The following is a 21,299-nucleotide window of genomic DNA, read 5'->3' on the forward strand; positions in this document are numbered from 1 at the left end:
ATAAGAAAAGCGTACACAAATAATAATGTTTAGAGGGATACAACATGAAAAGAATCTGCAGGTGTCTCACATGTACTAAAGATGTCAGCAAACGGACACCAAACATGGGCCTGGAACACAGTTCAGGCTGAGTGACTGTGGACAATTCATAGCCTCTCTGACAATTTATTCTCTCATAAATGAACAATTTTTATTCTATATTAAATTTAGCAAGCAATACAGCTTTTTTCAATCTTTTTTTTTCCCTTCCTCCTCTCCCAAAAGAACTCACTATCCCAAATTAGGTATATGTGAATATATACGCATATCATGTAACCATATACAATATGTACCAAGAATTTTGCTTTGTGTGTTTAAAACTAATATAAATGATTTTTAACTCACAATAAATGTATTTCTATCAAATGTCAGCTTCTGCCAATTAGCCACTATTTTTTTAAATGGTACAATGAATGGGTTTTTAATGCATTCTGATGCACAAGGGCAAGAATTTCTTTCCTGTAAAACCTGAGAGTGGAACTGCTTGATCAATGAGTCTGCATACCCTCAGTTTTACTAGGCATTACCAAAGTGGCAAGGATTACATGTTTATGATTTACACTTTCACAAGAAAGACATGCTAACAATACTTTGCATTCCCACCAAAAGCTAGTAGTGCTAAATCTTAATTTTCATCATTATGAGTACTATGCAATAACATTCCATTGCTTTGTTTTTCCCTAATTATTAATAACATTGAACACATTTTCATGTTTACTTTCCCATGAGTTTCTTCTTTTATAAGCTGCTAGTGTTATGTATCTTTTTTTCTATTATTTTTTTCTATTGGGTAGCTGGTCACGCTACTATTGAATTGTTGACTTTCTTACATTTTCTGGGTAATTAACCAGTTATATTTCTTGCAAACATTTCCCTCTTGACTGTGATTTATTTGTTCATTTAACTTAGTGTGAAAAGTGTTAGTCATTCAGTCATGTTCAAATATTAATTTTAATTAAAAAAATCAATATTTCCTTCCAAAATTTTCAATTACTTCCTTGAGATTTTTTACTTTTAGGGCCTTGATCTTTCTATTATATACTTAATTAAAATGTATAAAACAAAAATATAAGCCAAAAATATCAACAAATTAATTCACTACCAGGAAATGTGGTGATACAAAAATAACATGTTTAGAAAAATAATTGCTCATTCCAGGAAAAATATTTAAAGGTCAGTTGCTAAAAAATAAAGAAATCTATTCACATAAATAAAAATTAGTGAATGAATACCTGCTATATATATCTATATAAAATGTGTATTACATTTATCATGCATATTAATACCAACTGTACATGTGTTTGCATTTGTTTGTCTACTAGAAAATGAGAATACAACAATGGGAATAAATAAATATGATCTCTGTTCTCATGGAACATTCTAAGAAAAATATTTACTAAATAATCTAAATAATCTCATAAATGATTATAAAATAACAGCTACCTTAAGTGCTGTAAAAGAAAGATACATGGCGCTAGGTGAGATTAAAATACTATAAAGAAATGATACTTGGGTTGAGAAATGAAGCTTGGAAAGAAATTAACTAAACAAATCCTTAATGAGGGAGTATTTTAGGCAGAGTGAGAAACAACACACAAAGGTCCCAGTTCTTCTCTCTCTTCCTCCTAGTCCACCAAGCTCCGTAAGCAATGGAACCACCCATACAGGGTTTTGGCTTAGTCTCCTGTGTACTCAGAAGCCAGCCTTGTTCATTTTCATATATCCAACATGAGCCCTAGTGTCTGGCATAGAGTGGATGTTCAATAACTATTGAGTGATTTGAAATAAATTTTCTCAATTTCCTCTATTGTAATAGATGTATTCTTTCATTCTGAAAAAACTGGACAACATATACAACAGAGCTTATACTCCCAAATTAGGGCTTTGCAGAAACATTAAAAATCTATGTACTTATAACCCAAAGTACTAAACAAAATCAAAATAATTTTTATAAAAACTCTATATGACTAAGACGACATGTAAAATTTATAATTAAAAAAAAACAATAATAATAATGGAAACACAAAACCTTTTCCTTTTTTAAAAGGGTGAAAGTTTGGTGAAAAGGGTATGTGTCTACTGTATTCGGCATTTGCCTGTATTAGTATACTTTGCATGTGGCTACAATCACCAGATAAAGTTAAATATTAATATGTTGTGGGAAATCACACAGGAACCAACTTCCACATTGAACTAATAAAATTTCTCTACCAATCCTGTAGGAGTTAATTCACATTACAGAAAAATTCATTGTAGCAGAACAGACTGTACTTAATTGTCTGGTGCCAACTAGATATTGCTTGCAACTCAGAGTTCAGCAAAGGAAACTCCCTAGGCAGGTTAGAGTCATCATGGAAGGTTTCATGGAGTCAGGCCTGTAATGACAGCTGAGATTTGTATGAATGGAAAGGATTAAATGTATATGCTGCGTATGTGAGAGTGCTCTAAGTTACACGATCTTAACAAAGTGGAAGATCTATATCTGGATTAGTAAAGTGTGGTAAGTTTATAGAGGGCCTCAAAAGTCAGGCAGACAAGTTCATATTCACTGAATAATAAAACAGAAATAAAATGCAGTTTTGGAAGGAGAAACTGCTATGAGAAAACACCCATTTGGAGGCTGTAAAGAAAATGTTTATTGCTCTGTGCTATATAAAATACAAGATTATCAATAAAACATGACAGCCCACTTGTCAGACCTGTTTGAGTATATACTAAATCACCTTTGCATAGGCTGAATAAAAATACAAACCCTTTAATGTGCTAAAATGAAAGTATGCATGGCCAACACTGTCAATGAAGTGGACCTGCAGTGGGCAAGCATTCATAATCCAATTTTACATGTGAGTCATCTTCAAACATAAGCATAGTAACTTGGCATATTAACCATTGACATGAATTATTTTCTGATTGCTCATGGGGAAAATGATATTTAATTGTCATGATTAAAAAAATGCACATTTCCACTCTACAAATTTACTTATCATAGTCATCTATTATACTTGTGTCTTTTCCACTAGAATTAAAACACTTAGAAGATTTAGCCTCTTTCAGTCACTTTTTGAAGTTTTCAACTGCCTAGTATTGTCTGTTGAACACACTGCATACTTGCAAAATGATTACAGAATATATAATCATTTGGGACAAAAGCCATGACAGACTTAGACAGCATACTAAAAAGCAGAGACATTACTTTGCCAACAAAGGTCCATCTAGTCAAAGCTATGGTTTTTCCAGTAGTCATGTATGGAGTGAGAGTTGGACTATAAAGAAAGCTGAGCATCGAAGCATTGATGCTTTTGAACTGTGGTGTTGGATAAGACGCTTGAGAGTCCCTAGGATTGCAAGGAGATCAAAACCAGTCAATCTTAAAAGAAATCAGTCCTGAATATTCATTAGAGTCATGGGTGTTGAAGCTGAAGCTCCAATTCTTTGGCCACCTGATGCGAAGAACTGACTCACTGGAAAAGACTCTAATTCTGGGAAAGACTGAAGGTGGGAGGAGAAGGGGACAACAGAGGATGAAATGGTAGGATGGCATCACCGACTCAATGGACATGAGTTTGAGCAAGCTCTGGGAGTTGATGATTGACAGGGAAGCCTGGCATGATGCAGTCCATGGGGTTGCAAAGAATCGGACACAACTGAGCGACTGAACTGAACATATAAGGAACCAATAAATGATGACTTATGTCTACAAATACAAACTAGTGACCAATGCTGAAGTATCCAGCCAAAGGAAAAACATGTGTACACACACTTACCATGTCAACCAGAAAGGGCTTGTGAACATATTATCCCTCACCCTCTGTGATTATTAAACTGTATGTGAAATTTTGACTTAGATATGGTGCCCAGTTGTTTGGTCAAACTCTAGTCTGGATATTGCTGTGAAAAGTATTTTTTGACATGATTAATGTCTATAAACATTTGACATTAAGTAAAGCCGATTACCTCTAATAATGTGGGTGGGTCTCACTGAATCAGCTGAAGGCCTAAAAGCAAAAACCGACATTTCCTGGAGAAGGAATTTTGCCTCAAACTGTAACATAGAAATCCTGCCTGAGTTTCCAGCCTGCTGGCCTGCCCTACAGATTTCAGATTTGCCAGCCACCACAATCACATATACTGATTCCTTAAAGTGAATCTTCTTAAAGATAAATGATATGAATATGTATACTGATTCACCTCTTCCTCTCAAAAATAAAAAAAGGCTAAAACCACATGCATTCCTAGGAAAACAATTTATGAAACAAATCACTTATACTGATTCCTTAAAGTGAATCTTCTTATAGATAGATGATATGAATATGTATACAATTGGTCTGTTCTTCTGGAGAGCTAACTAACTGATTCACTAACTGATTCACCCCTTCCCCTCAAAAATAAAAAAAGGCTAAAAACACATGCATTACTAGGAAAAATTTTTATAAAACAAATCCCATTATAAGAAATTACATTAATATATATATGTGTGTATTTTTGTGCATGTACATAGACAACAATGACTGATCCAAGTTTTGACTTAATGTCAGACAGTAGTACTCTACAAAAGTAATTTTAAATTCAATGATATTTGTACAAGCACTTAATATGGTTCTGGTGGGGGTGTAAAGTGAATTGACTTCTTCTACTTAAGAGGAAAAGAAAATGCAATCACAGCAGGTCCCCATCTTTTCATGACCACACCAATTTTGGTCTCAAAGGAGTCCTAGGGTTGACTGAGGGCTGAAGAATCCCAGGGCTATGATTACACAACACAAAGGCTTCACATGATTTCTAAAATCACCTCTTTCTCCTAACAGTGACATTATAAAATAACTAAACTGTGAGAACACACCATATACGGCCTTGAAAAGTTTTAAGACAACTTTTCTTTTAGATGGATTAAACCGTAGTTCTTATCTCTCAGTTCAATTCAGTTCAGTTGCTCAGTCGTGTCCGACTCTTTGCGACCCCACGAATCACAGCACGCCAGGCCTCCCTGTCCATCACCATCTCCCAGAGTTCACTCAGACTCACGTCCATCGAGTCGGTGATGCCATCTAGCCATCTCATCCTCTGTCGTCCCCTTTTCCTCCTGCCCCCAATCCCTCCCAGCATCACAGTCTTTTCCAATGAGTCAACTCTTTGCATGAGGTGGCGAAAGTACTGGAGTTTCAGCTTTAGCATCATTCCTTCCAAAGAACACCCAGGGCTGATCTCCTTTAGAATGGACTGGTTGGATCTCCTTGCAGTCCAAGGGACTCTCAAGAGTCTTCTCCAACACCACAGTTCAAAAGCATCAATTCTACAGCACTCAGCTTTCTTCACAGTCCAACTCTCACATCCATACATGACCACTGGAAAAACCATAGCCTTGACTAGACGGACCTTTGTTGGCAAAGTAATGTCTCTGCTTTTCAATATGCTATCTAGGTTGGTCATAAATTTTCTTCTAAGGAGTAAGCATCTTTTAATTTCATGGCTGCAGTCACCATCTGCAGTTTCATCTCTAGTATTACTCAAAAATGACTAGTGATTTTTAATCTCTAAAATTCATGATGTTATTATTTGGCATAATTCTACATATTTCATAAAGAAATTATTAGCTTTTCAAACTATGAGTTTACTCAAGATGATTATAGAAAAGTTTTGCTTTATTTTTTAACACTTTTATTAACTTTTTTCTGAATTTATTAACATGATTTGTCTCCTTTTGTTAATGTGGTGAATTACCTTCATTGTTCTTTTTTTTAATTTATTTATTTTAATTGGAGGTTAATTACTTTACAATATTGTATTGGTTTTGCCATACATCAACATGAATCCACCACAGGTATACGCGTGTTCCCCATCCTGAACCCCCCTCCCACCTCCCTCCCAGTACCATCCCTCTGGGTTATCCCAGTGCACCAGCCCCAAGCATCCTATATCATGCATAGAACCTGGACTGGCAATTCATTTCATATATGATATTATACATGTTTCAATGCCATTCTCCCAAATCAACCCACCCTCTCCCTCTCCCACAGAGTCCAAAAGACTATTCAATACATCTGTGTCTCTTTTGCTGTCTCGCATACAGGGTTATCGTTACCATCTTTCTAAATTCCATATATATGCGTTAGTATACTGTACTGGTGTTTTTCTTTCTGGCTTACTTCACTCTGTATAATAGGCTCTAGTTTCATCCACCTCATTAGAACTGATTCAAATGTATTCTTTTTAATGGCTGAGTAATACTCCATTGTGTATATATACCACTGCTTTCTTATCCATTCATCTGCTGATGGACATCTAGGTTGCTTCCATGTCTTGGCTATTATAAACAGTGCTGCGATGAACATTGGGGTACACGTGTCTCTTTCCCTTCTGGTTTCCTCAGTGTGTATGCCCAGCAGTGGGATTGCTGGGTGGTATGGCAGTTCTATCTCCAGTTTTCAGGTTTTTAAGGAATCTCCACACTGTTCTCCATAGTGGCTGTACTAGTTTGCATTCCCACCAACAGTGTAAGAGGGTTCCCTTTTCTCCACAGCCTCTCCAGCATTTATTGCTTGTAGACTTTTGGATAGCAGCCATTCTGACTGGCATGAAATGGTACCTCACTGTGGTTTTGATTTGCATTTCTCTGATAATGAGTGATGTTGAGCATCTTTTCATGTGTTTGTTAGCTATCTGTATGTCTTCTTTGGAGAAATGTCTATTTAGTTCTTTTAAACTCTTTGTTTTACACTGTTATTTTGAATCTATATTTTTCTCTGAGTTATATAACTAGATTTCCCAAGAAGTAAATATTACTAAAATATATACTTTTCTTATACTTCATAATTGAAACATTCCTGCTGGCAATAGGTAAAAGAAAAAAATCAAAACAGGTAAGAGAAACAGCATGACATACAGGATGGATAGTACATATACTTTAAAAATGTGAAAAGTAGAATTATAAAGTGAAAATATCCCCCACAACAAGGCCACACAACCATTTCCTACAGTTCATGCACTTGAAATGTAGGGAATTTCTGACAAAATGAAAAACTGTGGTACCTCAAATACTCTCCAATTGTCCCTATAAGGGAAGATATAGACAGGTATTGGAGAAGGCAATGGCACCCCACTCCAGTACTCTTGCCTGGAAAATCCCATGGACGGAGGAGCCCGGTGGGTTCCTGTCCATGGGGTCGCTAAGAGTTGGATACGACTGAGCAACTTCACTTTCACTTTTCACTTTCATGCATTGGAGAAGGAAATGGCAACCCACTCCAGTGTTCTTGCCTGGAGAATCCCAGGGATGGGGGAGCCTGATGGGCTGCCATCTATAGGGTCGCACAGAGTTGGACACGACTGAAGCGACTTAGCAGCAGCAGCATAGACAGGTATACAATTTACCACTCGTGTTACAGTGATAAGTAAATCTATATCATATTAGTGACAGGATGTCTTACATGTAAGCAAATGTGTTTTTCAATGATAACAATCACTTACTGCCACACTGAACATTCAATGGTATGTGTGAGAGTGGAGTACTGGAAACAAGCAGATGTACAGAATGGCAGTCCAAGAAGTCACTAACGCAGCTATAAAAAGACAGAGAAAAGAAGTCTTCCAAGTTCCATTTTCACCAAGTATCATGGACAATATGGGCACTACAATTGAAAACTAAACTGTAGGAGGATAAAAAACATATGTTTCATCAACCATTATATACACAGGTACTAGCAACATTTGTTTATTCGGTTGAAGAATTCTGCTATCCTCATGTTACCTCAGATTTGCAAACATGTCAAAATGGATATCTGGGCTATAGAAATTGAGAGGAGACCCCAAATTCCAGAAGACTTAAAATGAACGTGGAGTAGATGTTTGGGATACTTGTTTAACAATATGACAATCCAGTCGGTTCTTTGGCCCCCATTTTCCATATCAGCCTATGCTCCCTTCTTTGAACCTCACTGATACCCTAATGCCCCTGGGACTATATGCCATAGTCCCTCCAGTCCTTTCATTTTTTTCAAGACTTGTGGCCATTTTAGGATATCTGGTTTCAAGTTAAGAACCAAGTAACCTAAAAAAGTTTTTAGTCCATGAAAAAGCCATAGAGAGAAATATTCAAAGTAAATCTTGACATTACTCAAGACAGTGGTTAGCTCTGGGAGTTGCTCACATAAAATGGACAATATTCAAGCTATTCTTAAGCAGTATTCATTTACTAATCAATTACTAAGGATCTTCACATCACTGATTTAGATGAGCTGTTTGAAAAAGAGAACAAAGCACAAAACTCTGCCCTCATTAAGTTTACAATCTAGTGGACATGAAGCATAAGCAAAGAGTAAATTATGATACTTTAAATGGAGATTTGATAGTGATATATACAGCCTGCTATTAGAACTCAGAACAGGCTTCTTACATGGGGCTGAAGTAAGCATCCTTGAACTTACATTTGCATTGAGCCTTCAAAGACTCACAAGAATAAGTCAAATGATGGAAGGTCAGTCATTTCAAGTGAATGATGCAGCATCTGCAATGGCTATGAAAGGCTATGATAAGCAAAAATAAAAACAACAAAATATTTTGCAAGGGAGGATTTCAGCAAGAATCTAGTACCCTGGAGAGCTCCCTTGCCTCAAAGGTGACTAGACAGACTGAGGACTAGCCTGTCGGAAGTGGGGTTGGAGATCTCATCTCCAGAACTTCAAATTTACCAATCTATCCCATGTGGCAACCCACTCCAGTATTCTTGCCTGGAGAATCCCATGGACAAAGGAGCCTGGTGGGCTACAGTCCACGGGGTCACAAAGAGTCAGACACGACTGAGCGACTAACACACACACGTACATCCCATATTCAACTAAAACTTTTTGGTATTTAAAACACAGTACATCATTAAATCATTCCCTATATTAGATTCTGGGGTTATGTGTTTCTTTCATTATCATCCAGTGAACCTGATGGTCCTCAGAAATATCATGGAAGGCAATTCTCTCCTACTCTTCACTAGATAGTTAATACTGCAGTGTCTTTATCCTTTCAGCGTTTTGAGCAGGACTTGGATCTGGGACCCTCAAAATGTCCCCATGGGATGCTTCATATTACACTTTCCCTGTAATCAACTTAGACCCTCCCACTGCAGAACCCTTTCAAAAGATGAACTAGTGTTGATGAAGATGTTTCCCAATATCACCATATTTACACCTTGAGGAACACTGTAGGAAATATACCTCAAAGTTAATTTTAGCCACAATGTTGCTGCAAGGTTATATGTTTACTGTACAAATTTATAATGCTTTTTTACGGCCCAATTTAGTAGTCTGTACTTTATTTTTTAAATTACTGCTCAAGGAGGTACATTCTAACTTTTAAGAAACTCATTTATTAATGAATACATTTAGTTTTATTGGGTCTGTCTGCACATAAATATAGTATTAAAAATTGAAAACAAAATCAAATAACTCTGATCTTGAGCTATCTGCCAAGTAGGTAGCATTCCTTTGAAAATTTAGGAATTCTAGTATACTGACCCGTTGGTTTTATTATCAGTTCAGTCGCTCAGTCGTGTCTGACTCTTTGCAACCCATGAACCGCAGCACACCAAGCCTCCCTGTCCATCACCAACTCCCAGAGTTCACCCAAACCCATGTCCATCGAGTCGGTGATGCCATCCAACCATCTCATCCTCTGTCGTCCCCTTCTCCTCTTGCCCTCAATCTTTCCCAGCATCAGGGTCTTTTCAAATGAGTCAGCTCTCCACATCAGGTGGCCAAAGTATTGGAGTTTCAGCTTCAGCATCAGTCCTTCCAGTGAACACCCAGGACTGGTCTCCTTTAGGATGGACTGGTTGAATCTCCTTACAGTCCCAGGGACTCTCAAGAGTCTTCTCCAACACCACAGTTCAAAAGCATCAATTCTTTGGCGCTCAGCTTTCTTTATAGTCCAACTCTCGCATCATACATGACTACTGGAAAAACCATAGCCTTGACTAGACAGACCTTTGTTGGCAAAGTAATGTCTCTGCTTTTGAATATGCTGTCTAGGTTGGTCATAACTTTCCTTCCAAGGAGTAAGCGTCTTTTAATTTCATGGCTGCAATCACCAAGTGCGGTGATTTTGAAGTCCCAAAAAATAAAGTCTGACACTGTTTCCACTGTTTCCCCATCTATATTTTGCCATGAAGTGATGGGACCAGATGCCATGATCTTAGTTTTCTGAATGTTGAGCTTTAAGCCAACTTTTTCACTCTCCTCTTTCACTTTCATCAAGAGGCTCTTTAGTTCCTCTTCACTTTCTGCCATAAGGGTGGTGTCATCTGCATATCTGAGGTTACTGATGTTTCTCCCGGCAATCTTGATGCCAGCTTGTGCTTCTTCCAGTCCAGCGTTTCTCATGATGTACTCTGCATATAAGTTAAACAAGCAGGGTGACAATATACAGCCTTGATGTACTCCTTTTCCTATTTGGAACCAGTCTGTTGTTCCATGTCCAGTTCTAACTGTTGCTTCAGTAAGACATTTCAAAACTTTACATGAAATAAGTTACTCTTAGTCTGCATTTATAATATTGAACTTGATTTTTATATAGAGGTATGTTTTTCCTTTTCTTAAGCTTCATATCATGTCTTTCAAGTTTTTCCTGAATGTTCTAAATAATATTTTATATTAAAGAGTACTCACTAAACACATTTCATATATTCAGACTTAATGACTTAATGCTCTGGTAATTTGTATATCTATAAATAACAAAAACAATCAAACAAATTAAAATAGTTGAGAAAGAATTGACCAGAATGTCAAAGCCTATATCTGCATTTGTTTCTGCCATGTTTTTATACTTGTTTGGTTTTATTTGTAAATCTTACACTGGTTTATGATGTATCAATTACTGCTACTGCCAAAATCAAGCAAAAAACAATGAAAGAAAAAAAAGCCACAAACAAAAGCAATAACAACTCACTAACAGAATCATAGTATTTAACTTTCCAGGAAAAACCTAACTGCAGTGAACAGATACATAAGAAATATGACATGCTAGTCTGAATTTGCCTGGAAAATCCCACAGACGGAGGAGCCTGGTAGGCTGCAGTCCATGGGGTCGCTAAGGGTCCGGCAGGACTGAGCGACTTCACTTTCACTTTTCACTTTTCATGCATTGGAGAAGGAAATGGCAACCCACTCCAGTGTTCTTGCCTGGAGAATCCCAGGGACGGGGGAGCCTGGTGGGCTGCCGTCTATGGGGTCGCACAGGGTTGGATACGACTGAAGTGACTTAGCAGCAGTAGCAGTCTGAATTTGGTTGATAAGGAAGTTGAATTAAGGCAGTATACCTGGCTTACCAAACACTTCCTGAACACAGGAATACCTCTAGTTTTCGTTAACAAACAGGGAAAATTAGAGAAGGCATCACACCATCTTTCTTTCTTCAGCTGTCTGACATTCCAACTATATTATATTCAAATAAGGTTATAAAGCAGAATGAAGAAAAGCCAGGTCATCTTGAAATAAACAACTGACTTAGAATTACAGAAACAAACCAGACAGGGAAGAATCTGTATTCCATTTATGTGGATTAAAGAACCACAGGAGGTACATCCTTTTTGAAACAGACTGACATACATAATAAGCATTTACAAAATGTTTGCTGTCAGTGATGATGAATGAGTTAGCACTATAGTGGGACACAGCCACACAGAAGATAACATGTAGCAAAATGAAGCAATCTGGTGATGATCAGAACCTGGAACTAGACTTGCCCTTCAGTCTGGAAAGCACAATACAACCCCAGCTGTAAATACTTCCAAGAAGTCCAACCAACCTATATCTGGGGGTGGAGCCATACAGAAGGAGGAAAAGTGAAAGCAGTAACAGATTTTATTTTCTTGGGATCCAAAATCACTGCGGACAGTAACTGCAGCCATGAAATTAAAAGACACTTGCTCCTTGGAAGGAAAACTAGGACAAACCTAGACAGCATATTAAAAACCTGCCACCATTTTTGACAAAAGTCCACATGTTCAAAGCAAAGGTTTTTCCAGTAGTCATGTATGGATATGAGAGTTGGACCATCAAAAAGATTGACAGCCAAAGAAATGATGCTTTCCTATTGTGGTGCTGGAGAATACTCTTGAGAGTCCCTTAGACAGCAAGGAGATCAAACCAGTCAGTCCTAAAGGAAATCAATCCTGAATATTCATTGGAAGGACTGATGCTGAAGCTATAGTTCCAGTACTTGGGCCATCTGATGCAAAGAGCCAACTCATTGAAAAAGACCCTGATGCTCAGAAAGACTGAAGGCAAAAGAAGAAGGAGGTGGCAGAGGATGAGATGGCTAGATAGCATCACCAACTCAATGGGCATGAAACTGGGCCACTCTGGGAGAGAGTGAAGGACAGAGGAACCTGGCATGCTGCATCCATGGGGTCACAGAGAGTTGGACAAGATTTAGCAACAGAACAACAACAATATGCCATAAGAGGTTGGCATCATGAAGGTCTAACAGTGGGTACTGGGAATGAAGCATACCTCTTAGAGTTGGAAAGTTTTAGAAGTCCAGGAAAGTAGTTACTGGGGACAAGGCAGGGGAGAGTCTGCTGGCAGATGAAAGAGCTCAGGAAATGAAGTGGTTTCACAGGCATAAACCCAATCCTTAAGAAATAAAGAAGGCTCTGTCAAAGAATGTTTGCACTCAAATGCTATGAGAAATGGTGATACTGAGTAAGTTACCAAGATGCAGGGGAAATATTAACTGAGAAATCATTTCAATTGTAAGAAAGAAGCATTACTAAAAATATGCTATAACATTAGAGCTGGACATCAAGGGTGGCTTGATATTAAGTCCTAAGGTCTCGGACTAGATGCCAAGCTTTCCACTCCATAGAAGAACTGCTTATAAATCAGGGGCATGGCTGAGGGCTCTGGTAAACAATTCCAGTGGCAGAAACAGATTCTGACAAAAAGCTACAAAACAGGCCTTAAGTGAGATACTCAGTAAAACGACCAATCTTTTTTTTTTCTTTTTGTTATTATGCATCTATTTTTATCCATGTTATTGACTGACTTAAACACATTATGAAATATATAACTCTGTCCATGAGTCTAGCAGACAGCTTCAGAAAAAGCAAATGTAATGCTGACCATGGACTTCTATAGAATCATAATACATAAATACTTCAAAATATTTACTTTGCTTCAAACATTTGAACACTGATTAAAGCCATATTTAAGTAAATAAGTTGAAGATTAAAAGTCAAAAGAAACTAAATTGACAAGTAATTTTTTTTCTCTTGGGAGACAAGTTGAATTAACAGGCTGCCCGAAATATCAGTTTTGTTTGAGCAAAGTATTGAAATCTGTGTGTGTACCTTGCTAAAAGATATGCTGTATATTTCCAAATATGGAGAATATCTAATGTTTGACCATTCTCCACATATAGGCACTCATTCTTAAAACTATACTCGGTTACATCTTAAATTTCCACTAATAATTTGGGAGATTCTGACTAGTTGGAGCAAAAGAATTATGGCACTGAGGGCAAAATATATCAGTACTGAAAACAGTAATAAAAAGATGGGAATATCAGCCTTACAAGTTCTCCATCACTTATTGCAATCACCCAAGAAGCAACAACAGCCATCACGGAAGACAGGAGCAACAGGGTGAATAATGAACAGCTATTGCTGGGCCCAGAATTAAAACAGGAATAAGGACTGAATACACTCCACACCTTCTATCTACTGATTTCATAATTTATAAATTATTATAATAAAGTATGAATATTTGGTATAAGTAGTTTGGCAGCTCACAGAACAGAGCCTCAGTTTCCTCATCTCTAAAATATGCACAAAATTTTATAATGTTAGGAGAACTGCATGGCATAACAAATGTAAGTGTTTGTCATGGAAGAAGTGCTCAGCATATGATAGTCATTGCTGCTGTTGTTAACATCTCATCGTTTGCAAAATAGAAAGAAAAACAACACCCATATTTTCATATAGTCTAGGGACTCCCTTTAAAATACTTTTTAAACGGTCAGTCTTTGGAAAAACATAAATATCCTTAGAATGAAGGCATACAATTATTCAATATTTATGTGTTGGCCATTGTTAATTCTTGATGATACTGAACCAAACACACAAATACACATAAAATTAAATTGCAATGAGTACCATAAGGAAGAAGAACATGGAACTAAAGCAATATATATAAGGGACACTGATGCAGCAAAGAAGGCCAAGGAAGGTTTCCTTTGGGAAGGGCTGATTGAACTTGTATCTGAAAGGCAGGGGTGGGGGAGTCCTGGGGGTGGGGGGCCAGGATGGAGGAAGAAGAAAGGGAGAAGGATACTAAGAGAGATATAGGATTTGAACACATTATCTTTATCTTGAAAGACATACAGATGTAATCTAAAATTCTTTCAGCAGTAAGAACATTTGAGAGAACATTTCACACTTGTGAAGCTATTATTGTGCAGCTAAAATAACTGTAATCTTATACAGAGAAAATGATTATAAATGCCAAGACCAAAAATATCACATAAGAGTCAACAAAACTAAAGACGGTCAACCTTTGTACACTGTGCATATTTTTTTCTTTATAAATGACTACCAATAAGGTCAGCCTGAGCTCATTATTGTCCAGTTAAATTCTACACTGATGTACTGCTTCCCTAATCAACAACAAGGAGTTACAAAGTCATTTAATTTTTTTTTAAAAGAAAAAAGCTCAATTAAGATGAAATTCTTCTGATGGAGAGTACAACACTTTCTACGTCTAAACTTTCAAAGCCTAGTTATCTCTACCAGTTGAGGAAAGTATTTAGATATAAAATAGGTGGAAGACATGGCCTTCAAATATCACTATAAAATACTCTAAGTTAGTGGTTCTCAAACTTTAGTATAAGAATCACACGTGTGTGCATGCTTAGTCGCTTCACTCATGTCCAACTCTTTGAGACACTATGGACCACAGCCTGCCAGGCTCCTCTCTCCATCGGATTCTCCAGGCAAGAACACTGCAGTGGGTTAAGCTGCCCATCTCCAGGGGATCGTCCCAACCCAGGGATTGAACCTGTGTCTCTTATGTCCCCTGCATTGGTAGGCAGGTTCTTTACAACTAGCACCACCTAGGAAGCCCAAGAATCACACAGGAAACCCCAATGCAGAGTTTCTGATTCAATCATTTAACGGAATTGCATTTTAACAAGTTCACTCATGCTATTGTCCAGGGAACGACATTTTGAGAATTACCACTCTAGGTTAAGAATTTGCCATTAGATAACAGAATGTTTCCTTATAAATGACCTTCAGATTTTATTTAGTATCAGAACACAGCTACAGTGTTCAAGAATTGTAATAAGTTTAATCAAAATTTTTAAATTGTTATTACAGTGTAAATAATTAAAAAACAACAAGTATATTTTTAAGTTAGTCTAAATATAGAGCCAGGAATTTTCCAAACAGCAAACTATCTGTCAAAGGTCCAAGCAGAATTTCTTTTAATTGTAATATAATACCACATACCCTAGGAAACATTTTCAAGCACCGCTTTTTTTTTTTTTTTTTTGACATTTTGTTTAGCCATGAAAATAGCTTAAAATGAAATACAGTCATTTAAAGTAAGAACTGATAACAATATCCTGGTACTGTATCAACTGCAGATTAAACTGGTCAGCTTTACATTTTTATATTATATTTAAGCTACCTTTTGAAGTATGTTTCCTTTGTTAGTGTCTTTCATCAATCTCCTCATCTTTTCTCTCTGCTTCTCCCACTGCAGACTTCATGTTTTATTGTTAAATGACACTCTCACATAGTGAAGATTATATTGTTGATAAAAGCATATGTCCTCAATATAGAGCAAATAGATTTTGTCACTATCCAGTAGGGAAATCATGCAAAAGCTGTCAGTCATACAATGGGAGAGATTACATTATCAAAGTGATACACCTGTGACATATTGTCCAAAACTAAACTCAAAAGAGACCAATTAACAGATATGCTGGTCTGTACTTTGACTACATTGGAAATCATCCCATTCCTGCATGAATAGAAATTGGTGATTTAATAGGATTTTCATTTCAGTAATGACTTATCTATTCACTGTCAACAAAATATATATATATATATATTTTAATTCAACTAAACTGAAAGTACTTCTATTCTGTTATCTACTGAAAGTCATATCTAATATTTGTACTATTTCCTTACTATCACCATAAAATACTTCTGAGTGTCATATTGATTAGACAGGTTCAATGTCAATTCAGATCTTACCTCTTGTGTTCTTAAAATGGAGGAATGCATTCTAAACAGTTTTGTGTTTGTATAAAAACAAATAAAGAACACGTAACTCAGTTAAAAATGCACACTCTTATAAACAGAGCACAATCTTATTAGTAATACATTTACCAAAAGATAGTTAAAACATTTTTTAAACTGTTACAACTCTAAAATTGTTCCCACAGGTCCTACATCATAGCTATATATTCATGAAAATAATGTAAGGATAGATTAACTATTATGCAAGTGCATTCTAACAACTTTAAAACAAAATATGATAGAAAATATGTTAACAAGGTATACATTTTATATGAATAAAATATTAAGCATTCAATGACTGCTCATTATTTATACAGTTGTTCTTTTACATATCTCATCCTCTTTTCTTTAGACCAAATCTAAGGAGAGTTGATTAAGGATATAACCTGAACACCTCACTTCATGTACATTCCAAAATTCAACACTTTAGTGTGACGTGGTATATTTAAATATTTAGGGTAAGCATTCTCTACTTACGTATTTTTCTAATATATAGAGAGTATATTTTTCACTAAAAAGCAAGATAAAAAACTTGTCTTCTTAGGCACAGAAATATTTACAACTAATTCCAAAAACACAGTGTACAGAATGTTGTACATCAAAAACAGACTCACCCTGCACTTTGTACAACAAATTCAACCACTTTGCAATATCAAAAGCTATTTCAAACAAACTTATCTTTCTCATATCTTTTGCTCTTTTCTACAATTTAAGGAGACTTGCATTTTACATTTTATATTCTTATCCACAAGTCACTAATCCTATTTATCCGTTAGGATCAAAACCAAGGAAGTCTTACCTACCCTAGAAGCCTTTTCAAACAAAATTCAGTATGAAATGTTATTGTCATGCTCTGAACTCCTGCAGTCTTCATTAGACATGCAATCTCTTATTGTCAAGGTTTGTTAACTGTTCAAGCATGAACATCGGACTTTCCCCAACTGGAGAGTAAGCTTCTGAAGGGCAGGAGGCAAAGAAGTCTTACATTCCTCCACAATACCTAGATAGTGCCTTGCACATGACAGGCTCTTTATTATGAATACTACGTTGCATAATAAAATGCAATAAGGAGGCCAACATCTATATTATATACATTTTTTTCATTTTCAACTTCACGACAATGTAAATCAACATTCTATAGTATAAAAATGCATCATTAAATAATAAAGTTGCTAATTCTCTGATGGTGTCAAAAAAATATTAATGACTATTTAATGACTACAATAATATAGCCCATCAAGTACCTTTTAAAATTCCCCATTACTTCTACATTCCAATGATTCAAGAAAGTTAACAACCCTCAGAGCCAGGGTGCTCAGTTCATGTTTTAATGTAATATATAAAACTACACATGCTCCAGTGTTAAAAATGTATTTTAACCAATACAAATCTAATCAAATCAAATAAATCTTTAACTCTGCTTTGTCTTCAAAACAAACAGAACTACTAAGGAAAGCTACTTTCACACTGGAAGAAAACATCAACAGTTGGCATGTTTTGATCAAAAAAGGAGCTCCTTAATTAATACTAAATGAAAACCACTCTGACAGTAAGTTGGTCAGTTCTCTTTCTTCCTGAAATTATTGAACTGGTTGTTACAACATAGAATTTCAATGTTTTAAAAACATTGTGCTTGACAGCTGCTTAGAGACATCCAAATTCAAAATAATGACACTATCCTACTATATCAGTTACAACCTAGTAGATGGTTCTATGAAAACACAGATTTTTCATAGAACAAACATAAATTTGCTAAAACGCAGTTGGTATACACTATTCTAAGACACCTCTCTAAGCTTCACGTTACGTGTGGAATTTTTGTCTGTTATAAAGCAAACAGGAAAAGAAACTGAAACAAACTGTGTTGTGGACTAGACTAAAAGTATTTTAGGTCTTTTCTTAATAGCTAATTTTAATTCTAATTAGCAATAATCAATACAAACGCACCTAGCTGTCTGCTTCTCTTTCTTCCCCAAGGCTTTTAATAAAACCAGTTTTATGGTAAAATGTGTGCACATTATGTTAACAGCCTTTCTTAGGGGTATAAATGTGTTCGATATCTGTGGGAAGGTATTCAACTGTAAAGATATTAGAAATGAAAGCTGTTGAAACCAAGTAGATGTTTTGTCTGTAAGTATTATTGGTGGCCTGAAGAGGCAAGAGACGTGATAAGTACACACAAACATAAAAGGCAAAGGATCAGTAACTTGTAAAAAGCATGTTTTTTTCTACCTGTAAAATGGCAAGTGATTTTCTGACTTCCTTCATCTCATATTCAAGGTCCCACGAGAAAGGGGGTGGGGATGGAATGGAAAGCAGAATTGCTTCTAATTCTGAGAAAGAAGAGGGGAGAGAGGAATTGAGATAGAGGAGGAGAGGGAGACAGAGAAGCTCAGGAAACACGGAAGGAAACCCCGAGAAATTTCACAACTCTTTGCCATAAATAGCCTTTCTTCTCACTCTGGATCCCTCCTCCTTTACATCAGCAAGGCTCAGCCTCCACGCGCAGAGCAGCACCATTCACAAATCCCTCCATCACCCCATCGCGCAACCCTGCCCCTGACAGCACTGCGTGTACGAGTCCCCGGGACACAACCCAGAAGGTGGGGGGAGGCGGAGCAAGGGGACACCTGCGGTTTCAGCTCAGGACTGATTTTCTCTCCAGGTGAACCAACGCTGTGATTAGTCCAAGGGCGAAAACACACACACACACAAACACACCCCTCCCTAGAGCCCTGGATGCGCCACCACAAAGCAATTTGTTCACACTAAGTCGCTGCTGTTCCTGCCGCCGCTGGGGAGGGTCTCGCCTCCAATCCAGGAAGCCAGCGCCGGAGGACGAGAGAGCGAAGGCAAGGGGCCGTCCAGGTTCCGGCACTGCGGCTCCACCAGGAGCCCCGGGCTCCCCGCCCCCTTTCCTCTTCCCCCTTCCCCCTTCCCCCTCCCCGCCACCGCCCCCACCCGGGCTCCCGCAGTCCCTGGGGCCAGCGCTGCCCGGACGCCTCTACCTGAGGGACGAGAGTGGCGAAGGAGGGGAGCGGCCCCGAGCTGCTCCAACTCTTGCCTCCTCGACCGGCCGCGCTCCTCACCGCCCCGGAGCGGCGGCCGCAGCCGCGGTGATCCGAGCGCTCAGGAGCGCGGAGGAAAAGGCCACGCAGCGCGCGGAGAGTCGCGGGCCCGCAGCGAGCGAGCCCTTCCGCCTCCCTCCCACCCCGCCCGCCAGGCCAGGTCTCCGCGCCGCACACGCCTGGCCCATGGCCGGCGCCCCGGGCCTGGGCGGGGGCTGCCCCGGGGCGGCCCGGGCACGGCGCCGTCACCTGCCGGGCGGTCTTCCCCGCGTCCGCCCGGGGCCGACCCCAGTGTCGCGGCGACGCGAAGCGCGACCCGCCGGGTGCGGGGGTACTGGGGGCGTTACTACCTTGAGGGCTCCGCGCCGCTTGTTAGGCTCCTCCCGGGCACTCGGGGATTTATGTCTTCGGGGCACGGGACTGTCTTTCCCGGTCCCCTTCCTGTGCCCTCCCTCCCCTTCTCGGATGTTGGGCTCCTTCTCTCTACTCCCAGTTGTACAGAGTAGAGCTGCGTTATTTAATAATCCTCCTGCTCCTCCTGCCCGCTCCAGCAGAGCTGCTCTGCCTGAGCCACCGCTTCCCAGTCAGTCATGTTGTGGAGAGAGGGAGAGAGAGGCGGATTGGCAGTCGGTCGGCGACTATTTGTGGTGAGAGAGAGAAGAGCAGAGCAAGGGGAGAGCAGGGGAGGGACGTGGGGAGGCGCTTCCAAGTGTGTGAGTGCGCGGAGTGTGACTGAGTGGGGGACAAGGGAACCACCTCTCTGGCAGGCCGCACTCCCAGACTGTGAGGAGGGCGGCGGCGAGCGCTGCCTTTATAAGGTCGGGGTTGGGGGAGGGGTTAGACCGGGGCCGGAGGGGTGGGGGCGGGGGCTCCGAGGGCGGCGCCCGGCCAACTGCGTCCGCGGGTTACCACGCATGCATACTCACGCATTAACGCGCGCACACCCAGTGCTGGCCGGTTGCTGAGTTTTCGTTTTAGGGGTAGCCGTATCAGACCATGCTGACTTGGCTTTCTTCTTAGCCCATCTTCGTGCATGCAAAGAGTCCAAGTGCACTGGCAGGTCAAAACTGGGGAAGGGAGGAAATCTGAAGCTCTGCGAAGAGGACGCGTTAATAGTGAAAATGCATTGTATATTTTCTCTCCAAACCACCGATATAATAATTGTGAGATTCTTCGTCCTCTTTTCCTTCTCACACAGCCTATTCACATTCTGACACGTCTCTCCCTCAAAGACAGCAAGGAAAGAAACCTGACTTCCTTACTCTAAGCCCATGATACCTCCCAGCAAATATTTACAGTCATCAACTCGTCTGTAGGATAATGAAAGCATTGGGACTGTGACCTAGAGAGGAACTTATGTTGTTACACAGATGGTCCTCGACAACACGGGGATTACAAACAAAACCAGTTACCATTTTGACATCATTTGACTGATGGCCCTCTGAAGAAATTTTGCCAGTTTAGTGATGGAGAAGACTTCTGATGCATGATGCTGTTGCTTACCTAATTTATTTTCCCTTGATCCTCTCTCCTATTGCACTGCTTCATTTCCTTTTAGATTTGCCCTGAGTCCTGAACTCTCCCATTCATCCCTCTTTATCTCCACTCCTGTATATTTATGTCTTTAGCAGGAGGCAACACAGCAGAGGGAATGCATTTAACTCTGCGTGTGTGTGTGTGTTCGTGTGTTGAAAACATTTTTTAGCCAAGTCTGGTGGCTTGTAGGACTATTTCTAGATAGCAAATGCATTCCCAGTGTTGAGTTTGTACACCTGACACTAACTAGACTCCTGCTCAGATTACATCATTTTGTCATTTGGTGGTCCTACTGTATTGGCAAACTGCTTCCAAGAATCAAGCAATCTATGCTTCTTTCAAGAGTGTGTGCGTGTGTGTACACGCAC

The 21,299-nt window shown here is 39.0% G+C and overlaps 1 protein-coding gene across 3 annotated transcripts in view; it reads right to left on the minus strand.

Annotated features, from left to right (window-relative positions):
• Positions 1–19,833, minus strand: part of CCSER1 (coiled-coil serine rich protein 1) — a 1,487,503-nt gene extending 1,467,670 nt beyond the window's left edge. For 2 of the 3 annotated variants that reach the window (XM_061419670.1, XM_061419673.1), the window contains exon 1: positions 19,746–19,833. The gene's annotated coding sequence lies outside the window, so the exon portion shown is untranslated. Of the gene's footprint in view, positions 1–19,335; positions 19,425–19,745 lie in introns of those variants that run through there. The other variant, XM_061419671.1, reaches the window with a different exon arrangement.
• Between the last annotated feature and the right edge of the window lie 1,466 nt (positions 19,834–21,299).

Source organism: Bos javanicus, chromosome 6 (assembly GCF_032452875.1).
Source record: "Bos javanicus breed banteng chromosome 6, ARS-OSU_banteng_1.0, whole genome shotgun sequence".
Classification (NCBI taxonomy): Eukaryota; Metazoa; Chordata; class Mammalia; order Artiodactyla; family Bovidae; genus Bos; species Bos javanicus.